The sequence below is a fragment of the Schistocerca piceifrons genome, chromosome 4 (genome assembly GCF_021461385.2).
Source record: "Schistocerca piceifrons isolate TAMUIC-IGC-003096 chromosome 4, iqSchPice1.1, whole genome shotgun sequence".
NCBI classification, from domain to species: Eukaryota; Metazoa; Arthropoda; class Insecta; order Orthoptera; family Acrididae; genus Schistocerca; species Schistocerca piceifrons.
In genome coordinates, this window is record NC_060141.1 from 150180636 (window position 1) to 150194240 (window position 13605).

Consider the following 13605-nt stretch of genomic DNA (forward strand, 5'->3'; position numbering starts at 1 on the left):
CATTACCATATAATCCAGCTGCGGCGGAAGAGACCGCTCCTTATCGGGCCGTGATCGCCGGCTGTGACGGACAGCCGCGCGCGCCGTCCCGCGCCATTATTCCGTTCCGTTCTCTTCTAGCCCGGCACTAGCCGCCGGCCCTTCGTTAGCCGAACCGACGCATGATGTATCGGCTCCGTTTGTCCTTTCGCAACGCCGCGCCGCAGCAGCGAACCTGGCGGCGTTTCCATTCCTGCGTAACGACGGCCTTTTATTTGCAGCGGGCTTCTCTGTGTGAATGGTCGCCCTATTCATTCTCACCAGCGCTGTAGACGTTTCGTACAGTCCGAATGCTGGACCATCCAGCGCCTCTGCTGCGTGCTACGATCCTGATGGCCCTCTGAGATAAACTGCCCTAAAGAAAAAGAGTGAAGCACCCAGAAGGAGAGGGTGAAAACGAAATGATAATTCAGGGGCTGAGAGGGCGTGTGATGTTACTTCGGTGACTACAATATCGAGTCAAATTTGCGAAGATCTTGGCAGGATGAGCCCACTCAACATTATGATGTGACATCTCCTCTGGGCTGGATATATGCACTGTTACGATTGTGTATGGTGTTATACAGCTGTTTATCCTCTCTTGAGGCAAGCTGGTCCACTGTTGTAACTAGTCCTTGATATTTTGGATACTGACACCGGGAAGGAGTTGATGTGCAAGGTGGTCTTACACATTCTCTATCGGAAACAGACAGCGGGATCAAGTTTACCACAAGAGTACCTCAAAGTCACACATACAGCTCATAGAGATAGGTGCTTTTTGGACAAACATTATCCTCTTGGAAAATGGCACCATCCTACAATTGTGCCGTCTGAGTTCCCTCAAGGACTATCAGCTGCGACCTGAAGTCATACGCGATGCTGCCCCACTTCATGATTCAGGAGTACAACTGTTATGCCTCTCCAAAACATTGGATAAAGGCGGTATCTCCCCACGTCACCACCATAATTGCCTACGGTGGTCATCAAGAATAGAGCAGAACCGCAGTTCATCGCTGAACAGAATACAACGCCATTCATCAGCAGTCCATATTTTCTGGGTCAATGCACCACTCCAAAGGCAGCTATTTGTGTTGCTGTACCGAGGCTTAACAGTTACAGTTTCAGCAACCAACATCACATCAGTCCTCCGACCGTTCACCAGAAAGCGACCCAAGCGCCGCTAGTGAACACGGGTGCAGAGACCCATTATCTCCTGGAAGACACATGATTGGATTAAGATCCAGCTCTATCCTAACACCAAGTGGTATTTAGGGAAGCGTTCACGCTAGATCATATCAGTTCTATCTAAATGAGTTTTTGTGTGCCGGGCACCAATTCCGCAAGGGTTCCACCAATCTAGATACTTAGTATTAAGGAAACAGTCTTAATCGCGTTATTTATTTATTTAGTGCCGACCGGTTTCAGCACATTGAAGGTGCCATCTTCAGGGCGAGCATATGGTCGACTGCCAGTGACGTCACGTCTGCCAAGGTGTGGCAGGAGACTGCCACACCTAGGTAGACGTGACGCCACCAGCAGTCGATCTTATTCGCACTGAAGATGGCCCCTACGATGGGCTGAAACCGGTTGGCACTAAATAAGTAAACGTGATTAAGACTGTTGGCATACTCAACGACGAACCTGGGTACACGAATGGCAAAACGTCATTTTTTCGGATGAATCCAGGTTCTGTTTACAAGCATCATGATGGTCGCATCCGTGTTTGGCGACATCGCGGTGAACGCACATTGGAAGCGTGTATTCGTCATCGCCATACTGGCGTATCACCCGGCGTGATGGTATGGGGTCCCATGGGTTACACGTCTCGGTCACCTCTTCTTCGCATTGACGGCACTTTGAACAGTGGACGTTACATTTCAGATGTGTTACGACCCGTGGCTCTACCCTTCATTCGATCCCTGCAAAACCCTACATTTGAGCAGGATATTGCACGATCGCATGTTGCAAGTCCTGTACAGGCTATAGCTAAAATCCTAGACATCTATAGTTCGTTAAAATGGCGTAACGGAAAGCTATATTTGTGGTATGGGGATGGAAAGGTTCAAATGGCTCCGAGCACTATGGGACTTAACATCTGAGGTCATCAGTCGTCTGGAACTTGGAACTACTTAGACCTATCTAACCTAAGGACATCACACACATCCATGCCCGAGGCAGGATTTGAATCTGCAACCGTAGCGGTCATGCGGTTCCAGACTGTAGCGCCTAGAACCGCTCGGCCACCGCGGCCGGCTTGGGGGTGGGGGGGGGGGGTGGAGAGGGAGCAGTAGTCTTCTGACTGGTCTGATGCGGATGCCAAGAATTTCTGACCTGTGCCAAACTTTTTACCTTAGAGTGGCACTTACTCCCATTGCCCTCCACTGTCTCTGTCTTCCCCGATAGGTTTAGTCCACTACAGACTCCTCAGGTACCACGAACATTATTCCTTGATGTCTTAACCCACGTCTTGTCATCCTGTCCCTCCAGAGAACGTCACCATCCCTTAGCTTGTGAGCCACCTCAATTTTCAACATTCTGCTCTAGCACCAGAACTCATACCCATCGACTCTCTTATCTACCAAGAGCGAAAGTGCTGAACTGTTTGCACCGGAAGGCTGGAGGTCAGCGCTTCCTCCTGCAGTGGCTGACCGGCCGAACAGTCCCGATATGGCGGTTAGTGGTTGCACGCCGCACGCCAGACCGCAGACGATGGATCGCGTGACCCACCAGGAACGCGAGAGGAGTTCCTCCCTAGCTTCACCTCCTCAGCTGCTCGCAGCCATTCCTCAGCGGACGTCGCTACCATACGTGGGAAGTGCACCACTCTAGAGCTACGACCTTAAAACGATAGCCAATGACGGGCACGTAGAAGTGCATGCGTTTAAAGTAACTGGCAGCTCTAATTACCTGTTGTGCGAAGGAGACTAATTACTAATTAAACTAGATGAACATAATGGTTTCAGCTGAATAGTCAGAACTAGACAAACTTTACAGTCTTGCCCATATACTGTTACGTTACACGAGAATTTTATGCGACGTTTACTTCATCTACGTTGCAAGTGCCCTAACATCGTTAATTTGTTAAGATAATAAGCAGTACTGCGGGAACATTAATGCAGTAAGATGATCAATCTGCGGTACTGTAATGTGCAATGTTATTAATAATAAAATTAAACGTCACGTGATATAATGTTTGCTAATGTACAAAAAGCATTAATGAACACTCACAATAGATCAGCAAGCGTGAACTAAGACACTGAAAAAAAAAGAAAATAGAAATTATATTTTAAACATTCTTTTTCTCAAAATAGAATTTTTTAGAGAAAATGCCGAGCGGTTCTAGGCGCTTCAGTCTGGAACCGCGCGATCGCTACGGTCGCAGGTTCGAATCCTGCCTCGGGCATGGATGTGTGTGATGTCCTTAGGTTAGTTAGGTTTAAGTATTTCTAAGTTCTAGGGGACTGATGACCTCAGATGTTAAGTCCCATAGTCCTCGGAGCCATTTGAACCATTTTTTTAGAGAAAATGCTCGAAATTCGTACCGCCAACGTTGTTACAAAGTTGACATCGCCGAAGAAATGAGTGGCACACCCTCTGGGATAAAACCACTGTGCTGTCCGTAACCATAAAGTGAGTTTTTTTTTTTCGCCTTCTGTTTCAGCGTCTTAGGACTTTCTTCTCCTACCTCGGAAGCAATGCCACCTCAGATGACCGAAGTAAGGAATCCATTGTGAGCGGAGTGGCACAGACGAAAATATCTTTTTTAACACAAGAAATCTATTGCTATCCAGCACTCACATTGCTATTCAGTATGCATAGAGGGAAAGAATGGCACTGTATAGAAGGATGTGAAAACGATATCGGTCTAGTCGAAAGGCTCGTCACCAATTGAAAAAAAAAATCATAAAAATACACAGTGTTGCAATGGAAATGTTACTGAGATATTTAAAACAAATTGCGCACTTTCCCATGGCATCAAGCTCACAATCGTTGATATAGGTTCCAGTGAGGACTTGTGTCGAACAGACAGGCTCTTGGAGATTTACATTCTTTTAAATAGTAGCGACGAGAAACATACACTAAAGTTTACATTTGACTATTTCTCGTCGTAACTCATAACCTTACACGCGATGTACAGACTAGACTTTGAAGGAATGCTCGTGTATCGAGAGGCCGTTGTATTCGTTATACGTTACCTCTATACCCGGCAGTACCGGATGTTTCAGATAATTTGTTGCTACTATATGGACCTTTACCGACATAGGCCTGCATACCGAAGCAGTTGGTGACATCCTTTTAGACCGCCTATTGATTGCAATGTTTATTCTTGGGCTACGTGATTAAGTAAACTCAATCGTTGGTGTGTTTATCTCGTTGATCTGCCGGGGATGTTCCTGCTGGGGCAGACAGCCCGGAGGGAGCTGCGGTGTCCGAGTGGTTAAGGAGTTGGACTTGAAATCCAATGGGCTCTGCCCGCACAGGTTCGAATCCTGTCCGCAGCGAACATTTTTAATTGTCGTGTACGTTTACAACATTCGCATAGGAACTTATAATTTGCGGAAAATGAAACAAGCAGCCCTCTTGAAAACGTGAAGTTGGAGATTTCACTAATCTGTCGTAATTATCGAGAAACTGCGCACTAAATGAATATCCTGTGCTGAGTAAGCAACTATTTTTGTATTCAATAGACACAACACTACAGTGTTTGAGAAGCCTTTACGGCAAGCTGTAAATTGGGTGTTCCAAAATATTATGACAAAAAATATAGATGCTATAGAAAATCCTGCAGTATTGAGTATAATGAAATTAGGTGTCAATGGTCGGAAATTTTCAGACGCTTCAAGGTCTCCAGTGTTCGTGGATCCGTGCCTGGAGGCTGCACCTGTTTTGGTTCATGAACCTTAGCGAAAAACTAAATTATTTGGCAAGTCAGATATTTAAGAGATATAAAACTTCCTGGCAGATTAAAACTGTGTGCCGGACCGAGACTCGAACTCGGGTCCTTTGCCTTTCGCGGGCAAGTGCTCTACCAACTGAGCTACACAAGCACGACTCGGCTGCGTCCTCACAGCTTTACTTCTGGCAGTACCTCGTCTCCTACCTTCCAAACATTACAGAAGCTCTCCTGCGAACCTTGCAGGTCTAGCACTTCTGAAGGAAAGGATATTGCGTAGACATGGCTTAGCCACAGCCTAGGGGATGTTTCCAGAATGACAGTTTCACTCTGCAGCGGAGAGCTTCTGTAAAGTTTGGAAGGCAGGAGACGAGGTACTGGCAGAAGTAAAGCTGTGAGAAGAGGGCGGGAGTCGTGCTTGCGTAGCTCAGTTGGTAGAGCACTTGCCCGCGAAAGGCAAAGGTCCCGAGTTCGAGTCTCGGCACGGCACACAGTTTTATATCAGCGCACACTCCGCTGCAGAGTGAAAATCTCATTCGGGATTTAAGAGATAACTCAGATATTTAAGAGAGCACGTCAAATACTGATTCATCTTTAAAATTCCAGCGTTGAGAATGATGGTTGTCAGTCTGAACAACTATTAAGAGCTTACGTCACTACTTATAAGGCGTAAGTTGCGTACGCTACCAAAAATCTAAATATTGATTCCGGACCATACGTTCCTCATAACGGAGAAAGTCTTGGATTTTTTTTTTTTTTACAACTGTGTAATTTTAGTCATATATGTCTGTCAGAGACTGTATTCTGCTATCCGTTCCGCACATCAAGGCCTGCCAGGTCGAGACATGGCTGTGTGGGAAACGGAACCGTTCCTGTCCGTGGCTCTGTTCTCTGAGCGCTATCCACGCAACCGGCCATCTGATATCTGCCGGTTAATGCTTTCTGTCCCTTTCAGTACCACAACAGTAGCACCGATGATTCCGAGAAAGATGACTGTCCGAAGAACATGATGAAAATCAGTATCTATCGGTAGCTACATCACTGTCGCTATTGTCTTACTGTGGAGTTTGTCGTCGCTGTTAAATCGCTGCACGTTCTTTGTTTTCTTTTGCCTCTTGCGATTAGATTTGTCTTGCCGTCCACATCTGCTCGTTAACGACCATCTCAGGATCGAGATAGCGTTCTATGAAAACGGCCAGCACCGAACTACTCTTATCTTACCCAAGAGGGACACAGCCATGTTTCACTAGCTCACATTTACTATTTATTCTTCTTTTTTGTTGCTTACGCAAGCTACAGATGGGAAGCGTGAGCTCAGGCTCACAATTTTTTAATAACCAGACGTCAGTTAGTAAATTAGCTATTAAATAGGGCACGTAAACATCCTACGGCAATTTTTGACGTGAGAAGGTCTATTCGCGCGTTGGTCGAACTTCCTTGTGCGACAAAATACCATCAGATTTGAATCTCTGTAGCTACGGTACAACTAATGTGTAGACGATGGTTGAGCCCTCATCGGATAAACCATGCCTGTACATGTTTATCGAGCAGTATTTGTATTCTATGTGACGTCATCGTACCACTGTAGGCTAATGTGCATGAGTGTTACGAATTAGCTACGCGTAAAGTTATAAATCGGTGTAGCGTGGAGAGGTTGAGTAGTGCTACTGGCACCCTAAGTGAGACAATAAAAATAAACTGAAAATTAGAAAATATTAAAAGATGTCGTGTCGTATGACTCGTAAATTTGCTCGGAATTACAGAAAACGGCAACTCACTGGAAAGCTCGCGTCGATAGGAATCTAGAAAGCCTAAAACATACAGTTCCGACAGAATGCGAGAGTTACAGCAGCGCCGAAAAGGAAACGGAAAAACGGCGCGATTACGGAGCAGTCCGAGCTTGTCATTGTCTATTCTGTAGCCCCTATACTACTCTGTGTATTTCTCGGAAAAGTGAAATATTCATGCTGAAAACCACGTTGACTGCGACTGAGATGTTCTCCACCGATTACTTTTCCTCGCTTAATCGTTCAGGAACGTATGCAAGAGAATTTCTCACGAAAGCAGGAGAAGCACTGACACACTGAAGCTTCAGTTCCTGCACTGTTCTACCAATAAGAGCGATATCCATGAGAAACTAGGTCCAGAGTTCAGATTTAATTTTTCGTTAGATTTCAGTACGTTTTTCCCTCAACCCGTCATTCTGTAAGTCACAACGGTATCTTCGACATCTCTTCGAGTATAGTTCACTGAGATCCTTTCACCAGCTAACTATTGTATACATTTGACCCAAGTGACTGTTGGAAAACGGAAGAAGATTAACAGGACCGCCCAAACAACAGCGTCGTCCGTAGAAGTTCATAGACGATTCGAGATGCAGAAAGGACGTTTTTGAGAAGCAATAATCCTACCGGGATGTTGATACGCCTCTGATTTTATAGAGAAATAAACTATTTTATAATGCCATTCAAGTTCTCGGGGAAAAGGTAATATAATGATATAGCGATTATTAGTGTCTAGAGCGAAAGCTTACGCAATAAGAAGGAAGTGGATTGCTACTGCTCCCATTGCAGCGCATTTTCTCCTTCGTTACCATGTAAACATTGCGTAAGTGGACTGTGCTCACAGACTTCTGTCTCGGATTTAGAATTTTTCCCAGAAATTTTACGATCTATTTCGTTGCAGCTTTTAACAAGCTTATTCAGTACATTCCACTTCCTATCAAACAGCATTAAAAAGCACAATTTTTGACTTGAGAAGTCAATCTAGTTTCAGTGTATAGACAGATTTTTCTATTAAGGAAAAATCTCACCTGTAAGAGCGCTACCTTTTGTCAAAAGCATTGTTACGATATCTCGAACAGAGTATTAATTGAAGCTTCCTGGCACATTAAAACTGCATGGCGGACCGAGACTCGATCTCGGGACCTTTGTCTTTCGCGGGTAAGTGCTCTGAACTACCTAAGCGCGCGACACACGCTCCCTCCGGACAGGTTCACTTCTGCCAGTACCTCGTCTCCTATCTTCCAACTTTCACTCCGCAGCGGAGTGTGCGCTGATGTGAAACTTCCTACTTGGGATCATGTTCCTGTACGAAAGACTAAGAAGCGGCCTGACAAGCAATTCAGGTACATCCATAAGCATTGAAACTACGATCATTGGTTGCAAAAAAGAATAAGGGTATGATATAATAATATTGGGACCGCTAATGCCACATTTCGGAAAAACCGCCATTATTTTTTTACACTAAATTAGCACATGCGTTCTGCATTAGTCGCTTTTTATTTACTAAATAAATCTACGTAATGATCGTCGGCACCATGTAGCCATTCACAGTATCAGGATAGTACTGTTAATGAAATAATGATTACCTATCAGTTTTAATTTCATGTTATTTCAAAAAATGGTTCCAATGGCTCTGAGCACTATGGGACTTCACTTCTGAGGTCATCCGTCCCCTAGAACTTAGAACTACTTAAACCTAACTAACGTAAGGACATCACACACATCCATGCCCGAGGCAGGATTCGAACCTGCGACCGTAGCGGTCACGCGGTTCCAGACTGTAGCGCCTAGAACCGCTCGGCCACTCCGGCCAGCTCACGTTAGTAGCTAGTTGTTTATTAATTGCTCTTGCTTCTCGCAAACGGGTTGTGTGGGAACGTACGCGGTAACAACCTATGATATCACAGGAAAAGAGACTTTGGAGCAATTGTGAACTCTAAGTATTCCGAAATGTATCTAGAACTTTCATATCTTTAGTACCATGCTCGACAATATTTTTTGAGGTGGAGGACTCGCATTGTGTTTAGCCATTGTTGTGGAAGGTAGATAAAAAAAACTCAATAAGGCTTTCATAGTGGAGTGAGAAGATACTGAATACTTTTGACTTACAGGTACGTCACTGCTTGTCGTATTAGGTCAATGCCTACTTTCTCGAGCGACTGTAACCAACGTTACTACAAAGTCGATGGAAAACTTCCGGATTATACATTGAAAACGTAAGTAACGAAATTAAAGTTTATTACTTCGCTGTATGCTATTTTTAAGGAGGGTTTGATTTTTTGGAACTATATGAAAAATCTGAGTCTAGACAAATGCCGATTTTCTTTCATCAGGCCTGCCTTTCTTCCTCATTTTCAGTTTTCCTCCCCTACAGCTTACATTAAGTGACGCTATCGGTCCGTCGATGTCTGTCTGTACTCCTGATCTTCAACAATTGGGATTTATTTTTATTTCTTGTTCGGCAAGACACCTCAAAACAACATTGAAATTAATGTCATGTAACTGCTTTTCAGTTACGCAATTCGATAGTACTATCTACTTGGCGCAGTACATCATCAACGTTTATCGTCGTCCAAATTAAATTGTCAAGTGAATATGACTTCCAGAGCGCACGTCAGACGAAAAATGAATAACACTCGCATTATTTTTTACACCATATGGTGATGACAGTTCTCCTTGCACAACTATGCTACCCAAAAAGTATTAAAACTTCATAATTCAGTTGAGCGCCTTAATTTAGCTTCCGTGAAGTCGAGAATAACTCGTGCAATTTTTTCGAATACTCAAACCTGAATCTTAAATTTGCTCCCATTCGCCGACAAATGTTGCTTTGATCCGGGGGGAGTACGGACTGTCTTCTAATGTTTGTACCAATAAACCGTTTCTCATCCAATGAACAGCATGTGAGCAAGGCGATGGACGATATGAGATGATTTCCGACAAGGCGTGAAGCCACAAACCGCAAACCGCAGAAAGGAAAAAAGAAAGTTCACCTGCATTCTGCAGCTCATAACAAGTCAGTAACCGTTTCCTTATACCGTACCGCTTGTAGCCACAAAAATGTCATCTCGAGGCGATTGGTGTTTCGGAATCTACAGCTCCGAAACTGAGCAGTCATTTCGCCACGCACACGTCCCCAATCTCTCTCTCTCTCTCTCTCTCTCTCTCTCTCAATTACTCGCACACGCACGCACACACACACACACACACACACACACACACACACACACACACACACACAATGGCAAGCACACAGAGTGAGAGAAGGAAATTAAATTTACGTTGGACAGCTTTAATTGAGTAGTGTGGTCGCACCTCGCATTGGCACAGCAATCGTTATCCTTTTGTAATTCATGTAAAAGTGTTAGGTATGTAGATTACTTTGCTTAACTGCCATTTACAGTTGTACTGTGACATATGAAAATTTGGAGGGACCTGCCACATCAAGCCACGCTAAGAGTCAGAGCATAATTGACGCCTGGCTTTCATCTTTAAGATGGCGTCAATCAAGGTCATTTTCCCGTAGCCTATCTGTATGGAAGGGTACCAGAACCGTCCCCTACACGCATTCAGCAGGAAGAGAGTTCAGAGTCATGTCTGACCATTTTCCACTGCAGTTTCTTTGATTTCCCTACATTGCTTTAGGTGTAGCCTGGAACAGCCGACTGCGTAGCCGAGCACCCTAACGAACGATCTTGCTGGACCCTCGACTCTGCGATGTTCAGTTCTAATCCTGGTGGTGAGAGAAATTTTCACCGCTGATATTAGCAGGCAAGAAGTGAAAAGTTCTCTGTTACCAGACTTTGCGCCAAAGTCTTGGATTTAACTTTAAACCACTTGGCAGTGTCTTGTGTCATGGGGGCATGAGGCACTAATGACGGTGATTCCTCTGTCAAATGGGAACCTTGTGCTCGGTGAACTCCTTGGCGCTTATCTACAGGAGTAGATTACGTGCAGGTACCCCCATCATCATCCCCAGCACAAACCTGACGCAACCATCAAAATCACTTTCACACAACGAATACATTAAAAAAAAAAAACAATTCTTGCACTTGGCGAAGCAAAGACGCTATTATACGCGAAGGTTGAAACGCTTTCCCATTTAGGCAGCTGGATCTCTCTCTCGAGATTTGCCAGGTAACGCAGCCATACTGTCTGTCTGCCGTAATTCCAGGGGACCGGCATTTTCGTTCCAGCGATTGTGTGTTTCTCCGCTTTTTTAGTGTCCTCTGCTGTAGTCTATTGTGATCTGACGATATTAATGTGACACCAGCTCATTCCTTTCCGTGTCCGGTTAGTATTTCAAGAACGCAGCAACTCCGACGGCCTTGTTATTTGCCTCGATCAAGACTGTTGTGCAAGGTCGTCCAGCAGAGGACTTGTGAGCAAGTGGCCCAGCTCTAATACTGTTCCGCACTTGCAGTATACCTCAGCTGGGAGGATGCCCCACTTTTCCAGGTCAGTTTTTCAACGGGACGCGCCCACGCTAAGACGACTGAACGATCTCCAAACAGGGTAAGGTTGATGGTTTCCTGGGGAAAGCTCTTCCTTTGCAGGATATCCGGGGGGGGGGGGGGGGGGAGCTTGCCCTTCCGATGATGTGATTCGACCTGTTGTTCACTCCAGCGGCTGAGTCTTAGCGATACAATTCTTTCTAGCTTTCAGTCGACAGACTGCAGATTGATGATGGTGCAGCGGATGACGGGGATTATTGATCTACTTTGCCGTCTTCCCACAGTGCCTGCTATTCCAACAACCGGGTAGAATTTGTCACTGGGGTTGGGTTCATACATCCTGACAAGATCTGAACAGTCTCATCGACTGTAGTGTCAACCTGTTTGGTGCGAGCAGACGTACTCCACATATGTGAGACGTACTGTGCACCTTACACACGAAGCAATAACAGAAGTTCTCAGAACGTGAGGACAAGCTCCCCAGGTGGTGGCTGTGAGCTTCCTCAAAATATTGTTCCTTACACAGGCCCTCCTGACTGGTGTTATATCTGATATATCAGTTACTACCTGCCTTCCGCATGGAACACGCCTATCTCACCACTGACTACTACTGTCAGAAACATACGGTTGCTGTCAACAAGTATGGGCCTGAAGATGATGTCGTAACAACATCGAAACTAGTTGCCAGTAAAGCCAACACCTTAATACAGCTGGAGGAATTTCGTCATTTTTTAACATACAGGGTGATTCAAAAAGAATACCACAACTTTAGGAATTTAAAACTCTGCAACGACAAAAGGCAGAGCTAAGCACTATCTGTCGGCGAATTAAGGGAGCTATAAAGTTTCATTTAGTTGTACATTTGTTCGCTTGAGGCGCTGTTGACTAGGCGTCAGCGTCAGTTGATGCCAAGATGGCGACCGCTCAACAGAAAGCTTTTTGTGTTATTGAGTACGGCAGAAGTGAATCGACGACAGTTGTTCAGCGTGCATTTCGAACGAAGTATGGTGTTAAACCTTCTGATAGGTGGTGTATTAAACGTTGGTATAAACAGTTTACAGAGAATGGGTGTTTGTGCAAAGGGAAAAGTTCTGGACGGCCGAGAACGAGTGATGAAAATGTAGCACGCATCCAGCAAGCATTTGTTCGCAGCCCAGGAAAATCGACTCGCAGAGCTAGCAGAGAGCTGCAAATTCCACAATCAACTGTATGGAGAGTCCTACGAAAAAGGTTAGTTATGAAACCTTATCGTCTGAAATTGGTTCATGCACTGTCTGCAGCTGATAAGATTAAAAGAATCGATTTCTGTGATTTTATCCTTGCTCAAATGGAAACAGATGAATCTTTCGTTTCAAAGATTGTGTTTAGTGATGAAGCAACTTTCCACACTAACGGGAAAGTCAACCGTCACAATGTCTGTATATGGGGCACTGAGAATCCGCGGGAAACAACTCAGTATGAACGTTTTTGGTCCCTTTTTCTTCGAAGGTGCTACTGTAACTGGACTACAGTATCTGGAGATGTTAGAGAATTGGCTGTTCCCTCAGCTCGAACAAGAAGCACAACAATTCATATTTCAGCAGGAGGGAGCGCCACCACATTGGCACTTATCTGTCCGTAACTACCTGAACGTCAACTACCCGAGGCGATGGATCGGCCGCCAGGCAGTTCGTGACAGAGCACTTCATCACTGGCCTCCAAGAAGCCCTGATCTTACCCCCTGCGATTTTTTCTTATGGGGGTATGTTAAGGATATGGTGTTTCGGCCACCTCTCCCAGCCACCATTGATGATTTGAAACGAGAAATAACAGCAGCTATCCAAATTGTTACGCCTGATATGCTACAGAGAGTGTGGAACGAGTTGGAGTATCGGGTTGATATTGCTCGAGTGTCTGGAGGGGGCCATATTGAACATCTCTGAACTTGTTTTTGAGTGAAAAAAAAAACGTTTTTAAATACTCTTTGTAATGATGTATAACGGAAGGTTATATTATGTTTCTTTCATTAAATACACATTTTTAAAGTTGTGGTATTCTTTTTGAATCACCCTGTATAATAATAATTCGTTCCTTTATGCTTCTATATTTAAGAATGCTCAATCGACTGCTTCACTCATACATATTCTTCACACGAATTTCTCAAATTTTAGTGGAAAATAGATTTACTTAGTTTCGTGTCAGATAACTTCAAAATGTTCTGATTATATAAAATATAAGCAGTAAATGCATGGAATATGAAATTTTCGTATAAACAGTTTTGTGCGAGGTTATTGTCTCGCAAGTGAAATTATCGATAGCCGTTGGTATCAGAGAACCCACACTGTTCATTAGGCTTGATTACGTCACAACCTGTAAAGGAAATGGGATGCAACGCGCTAGTGCGACCAATTCCATTGTTCCAGAGTTACGATCCCTTGTCACGTAAGAATGAAAACGGACATTGAAGCAACTGACA

At 44.6% G+C, this 13605-nt stretch overlaps 1 non-coding gene across 1 annotated transcript; it reads left to right on the forward strand.

Moving 5' to 3' along the window:
- Positions 1-4438: 4438 nt before the first annotated feature.
- Positions 4439-4520, forward strand: Trnas-uga. Its single transcript has one exon. It is a non-coding gene; the product is annotated as a tRNA-Ser (tRNA).
- Positions 4521-13605: the final 9085 nt, after the last annotated feature.